We start from the raw sequence: 22,487 nt of genomic DNA on the forward strand, positions 1-22,487 counted from the left end.
AGAGCAAAGCACATAAAAAACATCAGACTGTTAAACGTCAGGAACAGAAAACCAGAAAATATATGGACCAGCTGTACTAATGCTTGAAAAAAATTAACACAATATGATATTTACACATCGTTTGCTACATGGACAAGTCATTTTTCTTGCTCTGCCAGTTGTACTAATCCAGAAAGTCAATTTGTGAGAATTTAAAAGCAATCCTTCCTCTTCAGTATTCACGAGGCGGGATTCTGTCTACGAATCCTTATACATGGCAGTGAAGATAGAGATGGAGGCTTCGTGGGGCAGCAGCCCTGCAGGACCATTCATAGATCTGGCCTACTATTCCTTTTTCTACCAAGACTCAGGGGCAGATTTACAAGCCTCTTGCGCCACTTTTACGTCACTTTTAACATGGGAAAAGTGGCGCAAGGGGCTTGTAAATCTGCCATATAGTGCTTAGCTTGTAAAATAAATATCTACAGGGGCCCAAAGTTTTCTTAGGAGCCCGCCACCAGCACTGCGGAATACCAAGGCTGCAAACTTTTGATTTCACCTAATGCTGGTCTCCAAAAATGAGTACCGGTCCCTGCCCTCTTCAACCACTGACATAAGTTATCCGCTGCCAATGCAGTAATCTTTCAGGTAATTTTCCGTAAAATTAGAATTATCTCTCACTTAGAAAGGCCATTCCACAATTTAACTCATCGTATGGAAAGAGTGCAGCTCCTTTTTTCTTTACCCAAAAGTAAGGCCAAGTTGTCAATTTCGGTCATCATTTGACCATAGCAGTCTACCCTGCATTGAATTTCAGTTTCTAAAGAAAGCCAACCTAACTTGGAGAGAAATGAAAGAAAAAGATGCCTTAAACATTCCCACTCCTTTGATATTTCCACTGCAATGCTAGATACAAAGTCCAACTTCTACGCAGCGCTATACACATCCAACATTAGCCGGGACACGGACGAGCTTTCCACGTACTTCGACACACTGCAGCTTGTATGGCTGGACAATGCACATATGGAATTCCTTGATATGCTAATCACAGTAGAGGAGATTGTACAAATCATTAGTGCGCTCCAGAGCGACAAGGAGCCAGGCCTAGGCAGCTTCACTACGTCCTTCTATAAGGAAAACACTGACCTCTTGGTCCCTCGTCTATTAGCTATGTATGAAGACTCACTCCAAAATGGCGCCCTTCCCCCCACACTTCAGGAAGCGGCTATAATATCACTGTTAAAGTCTGATAAACCACCCAATAATTGTGACTCTTACAGGCCACTGTCACTTATTAATGTTGATTACAAAATACTGGCCAAAATTCTCACAAATCGCATCCTGCCTTTGTTGCCCACTATGATAAGACCAGATCAAGCCAGGCTTATCCAGGGGCGTTGCACTGCACATAACTTATCAAGCTGTTTGCAGTGATGCACCATCTAGACCCGGATGTGTAGGCGGTAGCTGCCCTGCTCGACGCCAACAAGGCTTTTGACTCTCTAGTGTGGGAATACTTGTTCTCACTGCTTAAAAGGCTAGGACTGAGCCTTACTTTTATCCGATATATACAATTGCTGTATACCCTCCCTACAGCTTGGGTACGACTAAAATGGCTTATTTCGGAGCCAATTGCGATAACTTATGGCACCAGCCACTGGCTGCAAGGCTCAGACACCAACATGCACAGTGGGTCATTGGATTCACTACGTGAGGGTTAATAATCTCACAGTTCGCGGACGATGTCACACTTTATATATGTGACCCACGCATAAACCTAGCTCCAATAATTTGAGAGATGCTTCGATTCGAAGACCTGTCCGGGATAAACATCAATTGGGGTAAATCAGTGATATTTCCCTTTTTTCAAAACATGTATCCCTGCCACTAGGATGTATGTCGTTACAACGCACACTTTTACAACGCATGCACTTACAACGCATTTTTTACAACGCACAATCCATTACAACGCATGACATTACAACGCAGGACACTACAACGCATTTTTAAAAACTACCTTTACAACGCATTTCCATTACAACGCATACTACCTTTACAACGCATACCATTACAACGCATAATATTAAATTGCATTTAAGGTAAGTATTAGAAAGTATAGGGGTAAAAATTACTATTCTAACTCCAGGGGGTGCAACAGTAGGGTAAGTGTTGGATAGTATAGGGTTAAAAATTACTATTCTAACTCCAGGGGGTGCAACAGTAGGGTAAATGTAGGATAGTATAGGGGTAAAAATTACTATTCTAACTCCAGGGGGTGCAACAGTAGGGTAAGTGTTGGATAGTATAGGGGTAAAAATTACTATTCTAACTCCAGGGGGTGCAACAGTAGGGTAAGTGTTGGATAGTATAGGGGTAAAAATTACTATTCTAACTCCAGGGGGTGCAACAGTAGGGTAAATGTTGGATAGTATAGGGGTAAAAATTACTATTCTAACTCCAGGGGGTGCAACAGTAGGGTAAGTGTTGGATAGTATAGGGGTAAAAATTACTATTCTAACTCCAGGGGGTGCAACAGTAGAGTAAGTGTTGGATAGTATAGGGGTAAAAATTACTATTCTAACTCCAGGGGGTGCAACAGTAGGGTAAGTGTTGGATAGTATAGGGGTAAAAATTACTATTCTAACTCCAGGGGGTGCAACAGTAGGGAAAGTGTTGGATACTATAGGGGTAAAAATTACTATTCTAACTCCAGGGGGTGCAACAGTAGGGTAAGTGTTGGATAGTATAGGGGTAAAAATTACTATTCTAACTCCAGGGGGTGCAACAGTAGGGTAAGTGTTGGATAGTATAGGGCTAAAAATTACTATATTATGCGTTGTAATGGTATGCGTTGTAATGGTAGTATGCGTTGTAATGGAATGCGTTGTAAAGGTAGTTTTTAAAAATGCGTTGTAGTGTCATGCGTTGTAATGTCATGCGTTGTAATGGATTGTGCGTTGTAAAAAATGCGTTGTAAGTGTAGTGCGTTGTAAAAGTTGCGTTGTAAACGTTGTTCCCCCTGCCACTAACTAGCATATTTCTGCGACAACTCCGTTCCAACTTAATCTCGCTGATCTTGGTGGGAAGACAGCCACGTATATCTTGGGAAGTTCTCACTTTGCCCCTAGCACAAGGAGGGTTGGGAGCACCAGACATGACCCTCTTTGCTCTATGCTTTAAGCGCACAAGTGCAATTCCTGCATTTCTGGATACATCCCACCTCATTTCAACCCCACGTGGCGATAGAAAAGCATTGCACCGCTCCACTCCCCCTTGCCACCGCCCTATATGCCCCATAACAGATGCCAAGAGGAGAAATAAACACAGTAGAATGTGTCAGCTGGGCATGGGAGGGAAGAAGAAAAAGGACAGGAATTTTTCAATTTATGCACTTTCATTTCCACTTCACGATAACCCCATGATGGTGCCACATCAATCGGCAGTAGCAAAACAAAGAGAGAAATGCCTACATCTCAATACTTTCTCCGATATATACCCAGGAGATATGTTCCTCCAGATAACTCCCTCGGATGACACAAACATGTTAAACACGACCAACGCACTACTATACTATCAAATCAGAGCCACGTGCCGCGCTGGGAACATCACCTTCCCGACACAACCACAAACACTACCAATATTAGAACACATGATCAGCACATCCTCAGCCCAGAAATTGATAACGCACCTATACTCAGGGTACAACATAGTATACCAAATACAGTACTATGGGATAAGACACAGTGGGAGGCAGATATAGTCCCAGAATTCACAGACACACATTGGGCAGTCTGTTGTGGACAGATGGCTGGGTTATCCCCAAACTACAGACACAGGTTGATATACTTTAAATTTCTACACCGGCTGTATCGCACCCTGCTGCAATTATATAAACCTGGGCTAACCGACACCAATAACTGCCTCAGATGCAGTACACCTGGTGTGGAATTCCTACACCTGGCATGGACCTGTCCCACAATTGCAGTTTACTTAATCCAAACCATGGTAGAGATACTGATAAGGCTCTTGGGTTATTTAAAGGGGGTCCCGCTTGGCAACCGCAAACTCATGGCCATGCTGCTGCTTCTGGCCAAGCGAAGAGTGGCTATGGCATGGGATAGACAGCTGGCACCGAAAGAGAAAGATTGGCTCCAAGATGCGGGCAATTGTTGTGATCAATTATCACACGAGTGGGGCATGATGCTGCAGAAATCTCACCCTAAGGACATTTGGGAACCCCTACTAGGTTGTTTAAGATCCAAAGACACCGATGCAACTGCACCCCCAACTCACTCCCCAAGCCAGACCAGACAGCTCGACAGGGAAATTTGCCCACTAGTATAAACAACTTGCACATAGGTATGGTCAATATATCTTTATTGCACTACAAATAGTCATTGTCTTAGAACAGATCAATATGGCGTGTATGGGCATTGTCTTAGACAGAAGAATGGCCACGCATAATACAGACTCAAAGGTTAACTGTCCCTATCAAAAAGGATTGTTTACTTATAATCTGCAATATAATCTCATTGACATAATTGCAATAGATAAGATTCAGGGGAAAATAGCCAGTTTTATTCGGGCATCAAGAGGAGCTCGGCTGGCCTTGAAGAAATTGAGGTATAGGGTTGAAAAGGGCCGACTGGCCTTTCCAGATCTAAAATTATTTTGTATGGACTTCCAGTTTAAAAATTGTAGAGCGGTCCTAGCTAAACCGGGGCCCCTAATATGGGGAGGTATGTTGGAAGATATGGTAAGGAAGTGGGGTTCTAAAGGTTTCATGTACAAGTTTGGGGCAAAGAAGTTCCTCAAAAAGGTTCAGTTGAAGAGCTTAAAGGCAGCACTCACTCTCTGGCTGGTAGTTAGAAGGATTCTGGGCATGGGTTATTTTTTGAATTCCTCCCCAATATGAGATTCACCAGGTACGCATGAGTGTCTTAAAGAGGGTCTGAGTCTTCAATTAAGGAGGACTGTAATTGAAGTATTGGGGAATCTCCTAACAGTGCAGGGTAGGTTGCCCTGGGAAGTGTTAGTGGCAAAGACTGGTAATTCCCTTTCTAGATCCAAGTACCTCCAGCTATCATCTTGGGTCGCAGCCAATGTACAGGAGATCCGGGGTGTGGGAATTCGACTCAAAACTGCAAGATGGGTCCCCCAGGAAAAAGAGGTTGCTTATTGGTGCTGGACACTACACAACGCCGAGGAAAGGAAACTGAAGGCACCATACTCGGTGTGGGAAGGAGTTGTTCAGGGGACTGAGATGCAAACAATATGGCAACTTTCTTTAAAACTGCAGTACTCAGTGCTATACACGGTGGTCAAACCAGTCAATTTGAAACGGAATCATGTTTTCACCATCAATAGGCTCTACTGGACACCCCGGAAGATAGCAAAGTTTGTGCAAGAACCGATGCCGTTGATGTGGTCTTCTAAGAGCCGACAACCAACATATGTTTTTTAAGTGCCCAGAACTAGGGGCCTATTGACATGAGGTGGAAAAGTTGGTCAAGGACATTTTCGGGGCAAATGTGATGCTGAGCTTACCATTGGTGTTGATGGGGGTGGAAGTCCGCCCCAGACAGCCCTTAACAAGAGTTAGGAGGGCACTGCTATTTTATTTGATGCTTTTAGCTAGAGGAGATATTTGTAAGTGTTGGACGACCTCCCAAGGGGCTTGATTGGCTCCAGGCAGTAAAAAATGTATGCAGAATGGATATTGGCTCTCGATCTGGGGGGGGTGGTTCCGTAGTAGGATAGGGGACGATTTCCAAAGATGGTGTGGAATAGCAATGACTTAAGGAAGTGTCCTATGACTACACCTGCGTGAAGCCAGTAACCAGGAAACTGGTAGGACTGGATCGGCAGGGCCAGAGATATAATACAATTGGCCTGAGGTTGGGACAGGTTTTTACAGAAAGGCCTGGTTTTGCAGATATTGGTGATATGATAAAAAAAGCAATATAATCTCCTCTTTCCCATAATGCTGCAAATGTTTGTTTGTATGTTGTTTCTTTTTAAGTTTTATTGAGCCATAAATATAACACAGTACAGTACAATCAGCACAGAAAAGACAAAGAAAAAAAAATAAGTAAGACATACATTGTACTTGAATTGAACCTTGACAATGGAAATGTTTGCTTCACATAATTTCAATCCTTGGATGCCTCTGTCATGGCTGGAGAAATAGAAGTACACCAGCCATCGATGCAGAGATCGAATAATAAAGTACAAGAAATAACGACAATTCTCTATTTTATAGAATTGATATTTAGGAGTTGAAATGTGGAGAAAAAAAACATGTGTAAAGTGACAGTGCGTCATTAGTTTCATTGGAGGCTAGCCCAAATCCTGTTAAATTTAAGCCAGGAGCGAGGCCCTCTGGCCTTGGCCAAAGCTAATTCCATTTTGTATACCTGCCGATGTAGAACCCAAACTTCGCTACCATTTGGACCGATATTGTTTATCCAGACTCTAGCTATGCATAGTCGGGCACCTACTATAAGGATAGTAGCTAACAGAGTTGCATACCTTGCATAATCACATTTGATCCCCAAAAATATTTCCTTCTCAGTAAGCTGAAATTTTAGGCCGAGAAGTGAAATAAGAATATTAGAGACCTCGCTCCAAAACCTTTGAAGCCCCGGGCAGTTAATAAACATGTGCCTTAGGTCTGCAGCAAAGAGTTGGCATTTTGGGCAGAATGACTTAATAGAGGGTCGGGATGCAGCCCACTTAGCAATGATCACCGGTGTATAATACAGCATATAGATTGTCCAATGTTGTTGTAATTTCAAATTGACAGAAGTTACGACCCAGTTCAGTACACCCATTGACTCCTGTATTTCCTCAGCCATTATATCAACCCTAAGAGTCCGACAGAGGGGGTGATTAGGATGACGGGCAGATCCCCACCGCCGGCTCAGTGGTGGCGATCCGCCCGCCATCCCATCCCGATTCACCCCCACCATATAATAATGGTGGGTGGTATCGCGGCGGATGCAAAGTGCGTCTGCCGCTTTTCCGCCGGTCGGCAATCGTTCCGATTGCCGGCCGGGTGGACTTGAGCCTTAATATGGTGCCGATGCCTAGCAGGCACCGCCATCCATATTAGGAGGTGTGTTTTCAAAGGCCTTAAGGCTGGCGGGGAATTGCTTTGGGGGCCCGTTGTGGGCCCCCCAGGGTGTGGGGGCTGCACTTGTGCGATACCTAAGGTACACCCTACAATGACTTGCACAAGGTGGCAGGCACAGCGCGGTGCCTGCCACGTTGTGCATGGCAATGCACAACATGACACTTAGGCATTGCGGCAAGTGCTGCTTACAGCAGCACCCGCCGCAAGGTCAAAATTGTGGAATGTGACCGCCAGGGTGGGCGGTCGCATCCTAATTAGTGGTGAGGAACTGACGCACGTCTGGCGGACGGTCCCAGCACCGCTAGGGTGGCAGGCAGACAAAAGTCCGCCCGCCATCCTAATAACCCCCTTAGTTTGGTAGCTGTCTGTATGCTATCATCATTAGCTACAGCAAGAAATTTCTGGTAAGCAGTACCAATTGTGCTTCGGCCGGAACTCGTATATATTCTCGTCAATATTTCCGACGGATTTGGCATGACTATTAACTTTTGGCCTCTTACAAAAAAGTCCCTGATTTGTAAATACTTGAAAAAAGTATTCTGAAATAACCCAAACATGGCTTTTAACGAGACGAAAGATCAAAACCCACATGCATCACACAGTTGTCCGATCTGATTAATGGCGGTATATTGGCAGCTTTTTCCAATAGTATCTTGAAATATGTATCAGGCAGCACAGGCTTGCCCCATAGCAGCGTATAATAATGAAGCCTGGGTATGGCGTATTGTTTACAGATATCCTGCCACTCCATGGTAATATCTCTAACTACATTAAACTTAACATGCTTGAAGTAATTAGGATCAGAGGTCTTGTATAACATGAACCCAGCCTACCGACCGCAAGCTAACTGATAGGACAGCAAAGCCGGACCGACATCTGATCCACAAAGCAAGCAACAGATTCGGCCAAGACAAGCGGCCCAGTAGTAAAGCTTGAAGTCTGGGAGCTTAAACCCCCTTGCGTACAAGGTAGTTTCATAAGCCGAAGAGCCCTCCTGGCACGTCTATACCCCCCAAAAAAAGCTACCTATAGCACTGTCTAAATGCTTAAAAAAAGAGGGACCCACAGAGGTATTGCACAGTATAAATATAAAAATTGAGGCAGGACATTCATTCTAATTATGTTGCACCTCCCATAGATGCTGAGAGGAAGCCGATGCCAGCTGCGCAGTTTAGCCGAGACTGTTTTGAGTAGTGGTTCATAGTTTAAAGACACAATGTCGTTTACCTGACTGCTACACCAAGTTAGATAGCTGTTTGTGTAACCCCTAGTGCGAGAGGCAGGTTGTCAGATTGAAAATTTACAATCGTCTGAGTCTTGGCTAAGTTCAACTTATAGCCGGAGAAGGAACAAAATAGATCAGCCTCTCTCGTAATATTAACTATAGCTTCTCCATGGTTGGCAGAGAGGACTGCAATATCATCTGCGCATGCAGTGACCTTGAGTTCCACACCGTTGAGACACACTGTGGGTATCGCTCCATTCTGTTGCAGGTGCCTTATAAATGGCTCAATATAAAGTGCAAACAGTAAGGGTGACAGTGGGCAACCCTGCCATGTTCCCCGTTGCACTGTAAAGAGGGCAGATGTCATTCCATTCAGTTTGATTGCTGTTACCGGCTTCTTATAAAGCTTCGGCACAGAGAAGATAAATCGAGAACAAAGACCAAATGTAAGCATGGTCATCCAGAGAGATTCCAAAGCAACTCTGTCAAATGCCTTTTCTGCGTCCAGCATGACCATCCCTATCTGTTGGTTTAGTTTGCCAGAGACATCGAAGGCTGCTACAGCAGTGTTAATGTGCGCGGTCGTGTCTCTGCCAGGGACAAAGCCATGCTGCTGTTCCGAGACTAACTTGTGAAAAGCAGGAGGAAGGCGTGAAGCTGGAATCTTAGAAAAAATGTTGGCGTCAGAATTCATTAGAGATATTGGACGATAAGAACCTCAGTCATCAGTTGGCTTCCCCTTCTTAGGGAATACCACAATATTAGTAGTACTCCATGAGGCAGGAGCATCGCCCCCACTAACGATGTCCATGCTCAGCTGCGTGAAGACAGGCAAAAGTATATCCCTGAAAGTCTTATAAAATTCGAGCAGGATGGTATCCACCCCAGCCGCTTTGCCGGAGGACAGAGATTTTATAGCATCCTCGACCTCAACTGATTCTATATCTTTTTGTAACTCTGTAGAGTCAGAGGAACAGAGTTGAGGCAAGTGATTCTCCTGCAGATACGCAAGAAAGTGTATTTATTATATATTTTTATGTTGTTTCCAAGGCCTGGCTGAATATGTACGGATGTAGTGCTCCCAAATGCTGGAAATGTGGTCACACAGGCCAAATGTTTGTAAAGTTATATGAAGGCTAATAAAGAAAATAATAAAAAAATAATTATTATAAATTAAAAAATGAATTCTAACCTAATTAAAATGTAATTTACTTCCTACCATATAAGCCAACAAAACCCAAACACACGCCTAAAATGTTTGTTACAAAAATGAATTACACAATTAACATGATTAATTATAAATTAAATAATCGTTATTAAATAAACATATTAATTACTTAGAATTAATTTACTTCCTACCCTATACCCCTATAAACCCCACAACCCACACCTAAAACAAAAAATATTTACACAATTAACATCATTCATTGTCAATTAAATAATTAATATTAATTAACAATTAATTATTAATTAATTCTTAATTAAATCACTTCCCTCCCTATACCCCTATAAACTCCACAACCTGCACATTAAATGTATATTTAAAACACATATTTAATACTATTAACATAATTAATTTTAAATTAAATAATTAATATTAAATAATTAATTATTAAATAATTACAATTAAATTACTTCTAACGCTGTACCACTATAAACCCCCACACAAAATAGAAATAATTTTTTTATTACACTATATAAACAACTATAATTCTGTAATCAATATTATTAATTTGGATATTTTAAAAATCAACATTACTTACCTTAAAAACGATATTCTTGACAACGATATTCTTGCTGACCATATTTCCATGTCACGAACATTTTGACTTGATATTTCCAACTCAATATTTTGTCTCAACACCATAAATTCCCCAAGTTATGCAAATGCAAATAGTGCCCAGTCAGAGAATGCAAATTTCTGCACAGGTGTGGGTCCCAGTGATGCCAATTGCACCTGCACAGATGGGGAATCCTGGATTTAATTTGAATCAACTTGCAAAAATGAATACTAATCAATTTCAGAATGCTATGCCATATTTCTAGAACCCATACCAAAATATCTTACAACAATTCCCGCTATTCAAAACTGATGGTTTGAGTTCAGATAATTCCCAATGAGGGTGCCTGAGAGGGAAAGAAGACTGAGTACTTGGTGCAGTCTTAGAGGTAGACCAGAGTGGCCCACATGTAGATGTAGAGGTTTATTGCTCCCGTATAATTTATCATTGATACCAGTGCCACCAGGTCCACAGTTAGAACGGTGGAGATTCCAGACTTACCTCTCTCAGGAAAACCAATCCAAGTTGTTGGAATAACTAATAAACAAATTCAAAATCCAGTTTCTGAAAGGTTACCAGTAAAAATAGGATCCTTTGAAGAGAGGCACCAATTTGTTTGCGATTCAAGTCATGTGAACCTGTTAAGGAGAGATTTACTGTGCAAGTTAAATTGCAACATCTACTGTACACAGGATGGTGTACCCAGTCCGGGTTCAGACGAAACCACAGCACCGAGACAGCCCTTATCGCCGCCACAGACGACATCAGGCGCCAACTAGACAACGGCGAAACATCAGCCCTCATCGTCCTGGACCTGTCAGGCGCCTTCGACACGGTCTGCCATCGCACTCTAAATACACGCCTCCTAGAAGCCGGAATCCAAGAGAAGGCCCTTGACTGGACCACGTCCTTCCTCTCCGGCAGAACGCAGAGCGTCCGCCTCCCGCCTGTCCGATCCGAGGCCACCGACATCATCTGCGGCATCCCCCAGGGCTCATCCCTTGGCCCGACGCTGTTCAACATCTACATGGCCCCCTTCGCACAAGTGGCCCGCCAACACGACCTCAACATCATCTCCTACGTCGACGACACCCAGCTCATCTTCTCCCTCACCAAAGACCCGCACACCACCAAAACCAACCTCCACGAGGGAATGAAGGCCGTCGCTGACTGGATGCAGAACAGCCCCCTGAAGCTAAACTCGGACAAGACGGAGGTACTCATCCTCGGACCCACCCCCTCAGCCTGGGACGACTCGTGGTGGCCGGCCACACTGGGAGCAGACCCGACACCCACCGACCATGCACGCAACCTAGGATTCTTCCTCGACTCCTCCCTCTCCATGTCTAAACAGGTCAACGCCGTCTCCTCCTCCTGCAACAATACCCTCCGCATGCTCCGCAGGATCTACAAGTGGATCCCGACTGAAACAAGAAGAACGGTGACACAGGCCCTCGTCAGCAGCAGACTGGACTACGGCAACGTACTCTACGCAGGAATCCCAGCCAAACACCTACGACGTCTACAACGCATCCAAAACGCCTCCGCCCGACTGATCGCCAACGTCCCCCGCTGCAGCCACATCACCCCCCACCTGAGAAACCTACACTGGCTCCCCGTCGACAAGTGGATCACCTTCAAGCTCCTCACCCACGCACACAAAGCACTCCATAATGCCGGACCAGCCTACCTGAACAGCAGACTCAACTTCTACACCCCGACCCGCCAGCTCCGCTCCGCCAGCCTCGCCCTCGCCGATGTCCCCCGCATCCAACGAACAACCTCCGGCAGCAGATCCTTCTCCTACCTCACCGCCCAGACCTGGAACACCCTCCCTACCAACCTACGCAGACCCAAGACCTGCTCGCCTTCAGAAGACTCCTCAAGACCTGGCTCTTCGAGCAGTAGCGGCTCCCCCTCCCCTCAGCGCCTTGAGACCCTCACGGGTGAGTAGCACTCTATACAAGTACTCTGATTGATTGATTGATTGATTGATTAGCATTCCAAACACATGATAAGGATGTAGAGTTTAAACTGATCAGACAGCAAACCTTTGTTACCTGTTGATGAATTACCCAAAGATTTGAGAGAAACTGTGAATGCAGAAATTTGGGAATTTACAGGGAAAGACATTGGACAAATTAAAGGTGTAGAACCTGTCCGAATTACTGTGAAACTAAATGCTGTTTATCCTAGAACACCATTGTACCATTTGAACCCAGAAAATATTGCACGTATACAACCAGTGATAGATGACTTATTACAAAAAGAAATCATGAGAGAATGAATTGGAAGTCCATGTAAACTCTCCAATTATGGGTTTACAAAAACCCAATGGAAAACATAGGATAGTTCAGGATTTATAGAAAATAAATTAAATTGTAGTACCCTGTTGTCCTATGGTACCGAATACAGCCTCCATACTGTTTCAAATTCCATGTATTGCAGAATGGTTTACTGTGATCAATCTATGTCAGGCTTTCTTCTCAGTGCCATTGCATGAAGAGAGACAATTTGTATTTTATTTTGTCTTCCATTAGAAATCGTTAACATGGTGTCGTGTTCCAGAGGGGTCTTCAGAGAGTCCATGTATCTTTAACCAGATTTTGAAAAATAATTTAAAGACCCTGGTAATGCCACATCAATCCACCGTTATTCAATATATAGATGATTTGCTTGTGGCATCAGAAACGCAGAATGCATGTAAAACTGGCACCATTGCACTCTTGAATCACCTCGTAGAGAACGCACACAAAGGCCCTAATTGGGATGTCAGTCGGAGTTGCCTTCGACCAACATCCCTGCGGTTTCTAAACTGACCGACCTCGGGTCAGAACATCTGAAACCGCAATTATGATGTGACTGCACATGGTGCGGTCACAAACTCTCATTTCTCTATGGGAGCTTGTGAGGCAGTCGGAAACCGGCCGCAGCACAAGCTCCCTTAGAGAAATAGGAGTTACTGTAAATCCCTGCACAGTGTGGCAGGCACCTCACAGTGCCTGCCACACAGTGAAGGGATTTTCCCCAGCCCACAACCGTAGGCCGCAGAGAGAAGGGGGCCCTGCTAGAGGCCCCCAAAGTCGCTTTCCGGCAGGCTTTCCATAGCGGAAAGCCTGACATCGAAAGCCTGCTGGAAACCGACATCATAATCCTGATGGCGCAAAGGCATTCCGTAAGGCATTATGTTTGGTTTTCCAAAGGGCTCCTTCAGCTCATCGGAAGCCAGCCAGATTGACCGGCTGGTTTGGATACCAACTGCTGTAATCATAATACGGCGGTGCGGAATTCAAGCCAATGATGTTGGTCGGTAAGCCTCCAAATGGCGGTTGGAGGCTTTCCAATAGACATCCCAATTAGGGCCAAAGTGTCTTCAGGGAAACTGCAGTACTTCCAAAAAATGTTCAATATCTGGGACACAACATTATGAAAGGAGCTAGAAAACTGTCACAGTGGAAGTTATTTTGCAGGTGAATCCACCACAAACTCAAAAAGAAATCAGGATGCTTTTGGGAAAGGTTGGCTACTGTAGGCAGTGGATACGAAACTTTTCTTTGGTGGCAAAGCCTTTACTGAGACTAACACACAGAGATGCGTCTGATACGATTCCATGGGACAATGTATGTGCAAAAGAATTCCTGAAGTTGAAAGATAAATTGTGTCGCACCCTGACTCTAAGAATACCAGATTATTCAAAAGAGCTCCGACTATTTTGGAGTGAGAGAGATGGGTGCGCCCTCTCGGTTTTGACACAAACACATGGCGGATCTCGAAAACCTGTTGCTTACTTTTCTACCATCCTTGAGCCAGTAGCAGCAGAACATCCCAGTTGCCTTAAAGCGGTGGTCTGGAAAAGATCAAGAACATAGTGATGGAATCCTCATTAACTGTCATGGTCCTTCACTCTGTGGAGCTGTTTCTAGCTAGAACAAAGACTCAATATATTACCCATAATAGATTGATGAAATATGAGCAAAGTATTTTGTGGTTTTAAAAAGTTGCACAGTGTTGAACCCTTCAACGTTATTGCCTGTAAATGTTGAAAAATGTGATCAAATTGATTACAACTGTCTAGATGTCACAGAATTGTGCACCACACCCAGCCCTGATATTACATATGAACCTCTGGTTGAGACCGATCATGTGTTATTTGTAGATGGCTCATGCTTGAGAGGTAATGATGGCACACTCAGAGCAGAACATGTTGTGTGCACCATAAATGATGTGGTCGAAGCTTCATGGCTCTAAAAAGTCTTCTCTGCCCAAGTTGCTAAATTAATTGCTCTTAATAGAGCCTTCAGTTTAACTGCTCAAATGAGAGTTACCATATTTACTGCAGGCCAATATGGGTTTGGTGTAGTCCATGATTTTGGACAGTTATGGTCACAGTGAGGTTTTCTAACATCCTCAGGAAACCCCATCAAGAACCTACTGGATGCATTACAGTTGCCAGGAGAAATTGCTGTGGTGAAGTGCATAGCTCATCAAGGAGGAAGTGGATACGTTGCCATGGGCAACCGATATGCTGCCTCTATAGCCAGATACTATTCTCTTTTAGCCTGTTCATTTAATGGAGGTTTCGCATGGGAGTCTGAAAAGGAGAGTTATTATTCCATGTTGATGCATATCACTGATATGTGGGATGAGCTGAAGAGGGTGTAGGAAAATGTGTCAGAAGCACCATAGAACAATTAGGGAAAAGCAGGTTGTGAGAAAAATGCAAATGACATCTGGATGTCAGCAAATGGGAGACCGGTACTACCAGACAGCGTGTTGTTTCCAATGACACAATATTGTCATGGATACACACATTTTGGGAGAAACGCCATGGTGAGACTTTTCAGACAGTGTTGGTATAACCCCAGATTCAGGATGCTGGCAGAAAAGGTTTGTCATAGGTGCATAACTTGTCAACAGCTAAACGTAGGGAAATGAACAAATGTCACTCAAACACACATAGGGAGATCATGTGGCCCATTCAATAGGAAGCAGATGGATTTTATCGAGATGCCAGTCCATAAAGGGCTGAGATATATCCTGGTGATAGTGTGTGTCTTCTCAAGATGGGGGAAAGCCTAACTTACTAGAAGAAACAACAGCCTCACTGTAGTAAAATTGTAATTATGTGAATTAATCCCCAGGTCCGGCATGCCGATTTCTCTTGAGTCAGACAGAGAAACACACTTCAACAACGAAGTTATGAAAATGATTTGCCTAGCCTTTAAAATAAAAAAGAATGTCATTGCAGTTACATACCAGAAGCCTCTGGTATTGTTGAGCATGAAATACTGTTTGGCAGAGCAGCGAGATTACCTGCTGTTCCCGCAAATACTCTCTCAACCATTACTTGATGACATTATCTTGGACTATTGCAAGGAACTGGCTGACATAGTCCATTCTGTCTCTCATCAGGTCTCAGCTGCCACGCAAGATCCACATCAAGAACAGTGTGACAACCTCAATCCTGGTGAGTGGGTCGCAATCAAGAAGCATGTTTGGAAGACTTGCCTTAAGCCCAGATGGAAAGGCCACTTTCATGTGATCCTTCTACACACACTGCTGTTAAGTGCGCTGGAGTCTCAAAATGGATTCATGTCTCTCACATCAAAAGAATGAACAATCCAGAAGGGGCACCATTAGTCTTTGATCCTGAGCAAAGAGCATTGGTGGTTGCACCACCAGTTGAGAGACTACCTAGACCAGAAGCACCATTGCCGGTTCAGCAAGATGGGAATGAAAGGCGTGAAGAACAGTGAACAGAAAATCAAGTGCAAGTACCAGAAATAACCCAGAGTGGTGTGGAGAACACTAATAAAAGAGAAGTAGAGATCAAGTCACCAAGAGAAAGTGCTTTGAATGTGGCTTTGAGAGATGAAGATCCAGGCGAAGGAACCCGCACTGGAATAAGCAGAATGGCCACAAGGCTATGAAAACAGAAATCTGAGAAAAAGTGCTTCAATAGCTTCAATAGCTCAAATACCAAAACCAATACCTGAAGAGACTGGTGACGAGAGCAGCTTAGACGCAAATCAGCAAAACCTAAGAAGATAAAAAAGATCACACGTGCCAAGTGCAGGTGCCAAGTGCAGGTATTCAGCACCAGAATAGTTGCACTTTGTGAACACTGCCTTGAATGTTACATTGGAAAACTTGTGCAATGTGAAGTCTGAACTAGTTAAACCCCCCTGAAAGGAAAAAAAACAAAGTAGAGATAAAAAGTTATTGAGAAATATCAAGAACAAACAGAAGGATCATTTTTGATCATGGTTATTAGATATTTGTTATTTTAGCTTGTTATTTTACAGAAGACTAACCTAGGTTCGAGCTGAAAGTTACATGAAACATAGAGATGACATTTGAGAAGAATACAGAGTAGGACTAAGGATGGTCTGGATATGCGCTTAACTGAAGAAAAAAGAAGAGGAAAAACAAATAAAAAGAAATTACCACACTAAAGAAACTATTCTCTAAGCTTCATCACCAGCTGTTGACCAAGTGCTTTGAACTGACTCAAAGAATGTGTTGCATTAGATATAAAGGTAACCATATTATGGGTTCAATAATCGTAGGAATAATACCAATGATCACTATAGTACTGATAAGATTTTACTTAGCACCAGAGTCAAAGCTTAAAGACAAGAACATTACTAATGCCTATACTTCCAGTACTAGGGAAGATCCCTTTAGTCACTAATTTGTAATCTACAAGAAGGATGATTTTTCCACTAATGTCTATTGTAGGTTAGTACAAGAATACACAAACGCAATGAGCGCAAAAGAGTGCTACATCTGTGCACACTTACCTGCTTCGGTGTCAGAAGAGGTTACCTTCTATAGCATGCCTAATTTTATACTATTTCTTGCTTTACCTTATTTTCATTAGTTTTTAGGAGAGGACATTTTGAGTACTTTTGTTCTAATCATGATCTAATACTTTCCCAGGTACTATTAATAGAAAGCATGAACTTTCATTCGCAAGCAAAGGATATGGATACAGTCTGGTACTATTTCTTTCCCCATAGACCTATAGATAGTATGAAGGCCTATAAAGACAATCTAACCTGTTTAATGCGACACATAGAAAAGGCCTACATACTGGCATACCATATCATTTTAGTGTACTTAGATTGTTTTCTTTGCCACATATACATATTGAACAGGTGTATTAAACAAAAGAAAATGCTTGCTGAAGCTTACATTTTGCGATCTAACCAGGACATACCAGAATTTTAATGTTTCGTTTCATATAGTAGCTTATTGTTATACAATGAGACACCAGACAGCTACCAGAGCAAGCTTGAATAGGGTTCTCATGAGAACCTTCGTAGATGTAACTTCTTGTAATACGTTGTAGCCACATCTAAATGACTTCATGCTGATGTGCCGTTTACCGTGGGAATTCGAGGAAGAAGACGACAAACCCTTCAAAGATCTCTCACCACTGGACTCTGATGACATATTCACCCATTTTGCAACACGTTTAGATGCTTTCTATATAGTACGTGTTCCTAGCTAGAGAGGTGCTCCTCCCTCATTCCATGCATTCCTACCCTGCCATGTCATTTGGCACATTCCTGTGCTAGCCTGACTTGCCACAAGCTACTGTTTACAGTGATTTCTTTGTTTTCCTTGCGCTTTGTGAGGAGACTTTTCTGTTTTATGCTGATTATAGCTACTGCTGCGATTCTTTCCTTCACACCCTTCTAGACGGTTGCTACTGCAATTATCCGGAGAGCTCGGCTGAGTCTCCGAAACAACCTTTTATGGGGAGTTCGATCATCCTCTTAGTTATTTGACTTTTCTCCAAAATCTACTTGCTCTTTCTAGAAGGAACTCTTTATAGGTTCTTATTAGGACAGAATAGGTTCTTTAGTTTAGAATAGGGAATATACTCTGAATGGAACACACTGTTTTTATTTCTCTATGCTTGTTCTTACCAATCTTATTTCTTATTAATTCTGTAATTGATTTGCCACTCATTTGAATTAAAGAACAAAAATACTGACTAATCTACCAAGATGAGAAAATTAATGTAAAAAAAACTTCAACAACTCTCTCTTTATTGACCGAACAGCAAATGTAATTATTGACGACTTTGTTGTGTAAAGCCCCATACGAAAATTGTGGCAAAGATTAATCAGCCTAGAAAGGCATGAAAAATCCAGTTTCTCTAACTAAGTTTAAACTGTTGTAATTTGTGGAACTTTATGAGAGTCTTCTGCGCTAGCCATACCAAGGCTGCATGGTGTAGATGCCTCTTGCCTCTTTTTTACCCCATCATACACTCCCTTCTCCTTTTTCCCACTCTTGCATGTTCTTTTTCATACCTGCTTTATCCCTTTGTCACAATGTTTTTATCTTTCTCTTCCGCCTCCTTTCATCCTTTTGCATTGTTCTCTCTCTTGCTCTAGGTCCAAGTGTGATGAGGCAAAGTAAGTGCTGGTCCCTGAAAATGGTTGCTGTTGTGCCCACCTGCAACCACTGGCTCAAATTAAGCACTGGGTAGAGGCATGGTAGGATACACTACTTTCCATTTGACCGGACCAGTAACTATACGCTTTATCCATGTCGCCCTAAGTGGAAAAGGTATGCCTAGAGGTGGGTGCCGTGCTCACTGCGCCACTGGTTTCAAGCTTGACTGGCTGATATGGGGTGATGCCCCGAACCCAGTCCAATGATGCTTCTATCTGGTCCAGGGAGGACCTGGCCTGGCAGTTCGGGCTGGACTGTTCCCATGAGGTACAGGGTTAAGACTGATTTGCATATGGCTGGGCCCAAAATGGTGTGGCGTGGTGAGGGAAAGAACAATGGATTAAACCCAGATCTTTGTGACTGGGGGTGATTGTTTGCATTGTTCATCTTTACGTCCATCATTTGGTCTTTTTGCTGATGTGATTTTTCAGCAAATACTTAAGATGTACAATAAGCGAACTGAAAATGGCGGTGGTCTGTAGGGGATGACAGCATAAGAAGCATGAATGAGAACTATTTACAAGACAAATATCCTAATACATGTGGCATAGAATCACATAGGTGTCCTCCTGCTTCCAGTCTTCTTCCTTCTATGCCTTCTGGTATTGATTCATCACCTGCTCCTGTTCCAAGTCCTCCTTGTTCAGGTTGCTTTAGTCCTCCCGGCCCTAGTCTGACTACTTCTGGTCTCCCAGGTGCTGGTTTCCTGAATCTGCTGATCCTGGTTCTAGTCCTTCCTGACCCTAGCCATTCCTGACCCTAATCTCCATGGCCCTACCTTATATTAGCTCTTCCTGGGTTTCCTGATCCTGGTACTACTGACCCTCCCCACCCTGATCCAACTGAGCGTCTGAGCCCATCTCCACCTAGCCCTATTGTCCTGGTTCTCCTGGGTCTGGCATGCCTAGTCTTACTGGTTTGAGTCATCCTCATTCTCTTTGCCCTGGGCCTTGTCTTCCTGGTCCACCTGGTACTGTGCCTAATGGTTCTGGTCCTCATTGGGTCCTGTTGGTTTAGGCGTGGTTCTTTTGATCCTGGTCTGTAGTGTAGTTCCTATATCCCTTATAGGCTCTGTGCATTGGAATAATATACACTATAATTTTTGCATAAGACTAAGGTCAGTATGCTCCTATCGAGTACATTAAACTTAATCACGTTGTGTGCCAGCTAACTCAGAGGTCACTTGAAACTTCTCGAATAAACAAGAAGGGATTCGTTTCTGACAACCACATAAACATGACAACTTTGTTTCCCTTAGAATCGGAACGCCTCTCAAAATCGTGGAAACAATAGATAATAGTTTCACTCAGTCAATCATGCATGCTTAGTTTCTCCAGAGTTGCACAGAAAATAGATAGACGGGCGTTTCAATAAAGGGATTTATTCAACAGTCTTGTTTCTCGTGTAAGAGATATGAGCTGTGACAATCATTAGACAGTAAGCAAGATATAATACGCACAGTGTAAGCAGTAAGAAAAAATAATACTGCAATAACATTGTCTTTTATCTATGACCTATATTCATATATACATACATAAATAACACAGGCTAAAAAGTGAATACTCGTCTGATGCTTCTAAATAGTTCTACCCTAGTGTACCTAACCTAAGTGTAGTGCGAGGTAAAAGTAGGTGCTGTTTTCTATAGTATGGTATATACTAAGTTTGTATGCCAAGAGACCCTCTAGGTCCTAGTCAGCTCCATACCTTTAGAATGAGAGAGGTGGGAATCTCTTTCCGGGTCTCAAACTCTAACACCCCTCGAAGGGAGTCAGAACACTGGAAGCTGGATTCTCTGCGAGCAGGGATGACAGCGTCTGGTCAGTGAGTCAGGCCGGGATATGGTCTCTTCCGAACGTGCCCTGGCAAACCGTGCAGTCAAATCGTGCCGAGCCGTGCCATGGTTTGCCATGGTAAGGGAAGGTATATTTATACCCGGAAGGTGCTTAGGAATGCTAGCATTGACGTAAAGTCGGGCAGAGGAAGACGTCATGGATGAACCCCTAAGGAATAGTAGCTCATGCATAATAGATCAGTTCTGGGAGAAATCAATAATCCTAGCTAGGGAAAGTTCCGACGGCTTAAGGGTCTGGTTTCTAAGAACTTGTTGTAACGTGGGATGGACGGATATAGGTGACCATGCCTGTATTTGGATTGAATGGCTAATGCCTAAATAAGAACTGGGATTCTATGCCTAAATAAGGGCAATGCGAATTGTGCCTATATAAGGACATGATTCAGGGAAACCTATGTACGGGCATCTAAATCGAAACACAACAGATCTGGTCCCATTGCTCCTCATGGCTCTGGTTGTCCTGATCCAGCTGATACCCACCAACCTGGTCCTCCACTTCAACTTAGTACTTCAGGTCCTGGTCCCCTTTGTTCTAGTCCACCTAATCTTCCCCATCTTGTTACTGAACCTAATTGACATACTTTACCTGCTCCTGGTCTGACTAGTTCTCATGGTCCTCATGGTCCTCATCCATTTTGTCATGATACTCTTTGATCTGGCCTTCCAGGTCCTTGTTATCTTCATTCTGCGCTAACTTGTCCACTTAGTCCTGATCCTCCTTGTTCAGGTCATCCAGTTCTGAGACACCTGGCATGGTGATCCTGATTCTTATCACCCTGTCCCTCCTTGTCCTGGTCCTCCTTTTCTTTCTAATCTTGGTCCTCCTTGTCCTGGTATGCCAGGTACTGATACTCCTGGGTGTGAGAAAGTGGGTTTCTGTTGCAGTAAACCCCCCTTTTTTTGTTGCCAGACTACTGATGCTCTTTGACTTGATGTGCTCTGGTGCCCTGCCAATCAGGACCCCAGGGCCTGTGTTTTTCCCCAAAAACAAAACCCATTTGGCATCTCTGGCCACATGTCAGCCCCTGGTAAATGGTACCATAGGTACCCAGGGCACTGTGACCAGAGAAGGCCCCTAACGACTGCAGCACTTATTGTGCCACCTTAGAGGCCCTGTACCCTGACACACACACACTGGCTTTTGCAGGCTGAGCGTCTGGGCGCAGAACAAAACAAAGAGTCGACATGGCACACATCCCTGTGTGCCATGCCCACAAACCCCTGCCCTGGCATACATCAGTCACCCCTCTAGCTGGGTGCCCTATGCCTGTGGTGAGGGTGCATGAACCTTATCCCCCCACAGTTCCCAGGTACATTCCAGGGCCCTGTAAGTGCAGTGCTGCCATTAAGAGTATATGGTGCTAGGAGGTTGTCATTACAAACTCAACAGCACCATAATGGCTACACTGAAGACAGGGAAGTTTGGTATCAAACTTCTCAGCACATTAAACCCACACTGATGATAGTGTGGGATTTAATGTAAAATGCACCACAGAGGGCATCTTAGAGATGCCCCCTGAAAAACGACCAACTACCAGTGACCTGACTGAGTGGCTGCCAGGCTGCCACCACCAGACATGTTTCTGGACCCCTGGGTCGAGAGCCTGCTGCTCTCGGGGGCCTGAAACAATGCATATCCTAGGACGAGGTGCCAAGCCTCCTCCCCCAGGATGGGCAGGGTTTACGAAGGAGAAGCTTCAAAGGTATGCGGCCTTTGTGAGCCTCTCTAGTCCATTTGCTGCTTTCAGGAACTGGTCCCCACTGGTTCTACCCCCCACTTTGGGCGGGAGAACCAGCGGGAAAAACAAGTGAGGAAGAGAGGTGTGCCCACCTCTACCAACTCCACCCTTAAGGTGGGGGAGGCGAGGTGAAGCACAACCTTGAGTCCCCGCCATCTTGAGGATGGGTGGACACAGCCAACCAGGGACAGGCTCCTGCCCCCCTCCCACTGGAGAGTAGCAGATTAGGGGGTATACCCACCCCAGGGAAGGGACCCATTGGTCCCTGCCCTTTACCTACCTGTAAACACCCTAAATTTAGT

At 44.0% G+C, this 22,487-nt stretch overlaps 1 long non-coding RNA gene across 1 annotated transcript in view; it reads left to right on the plus strand.

Annotated features, from left to right (window-relative positions):
* The window catches only part of LOC146810551 (uncharacterized), an 87,073-nt gene extending 68,944 nt beyond the window's left edge, over positions 1–18,129 (plus strand). Inside the window, exon 2 of the long non-coding RNA XR_014965701.1 lies at positions 15,533–18,129. This is a non-coding gene — a long non-coding RNA (uncharacterized LOC146810551). The remainder of the gene's footprint in view (positions 1–15,532) is intronic.
* The last annotated feature ends 4,358 nt before the right edge of the window (positions 18,130–22,487 follow it).

This window comes from Triturus cristatus, chromosome 7 (assembly GCF_964204655.1).
Source record: "Triturus cristatus chromosome 7, aTriCri1.1, whole genome shotgun sequence".
NCBI lineage: Eukaryota > Metazoa > Chordata > Amphibia > Caudata > Salamandridae > Triturus > Triturus cristatus.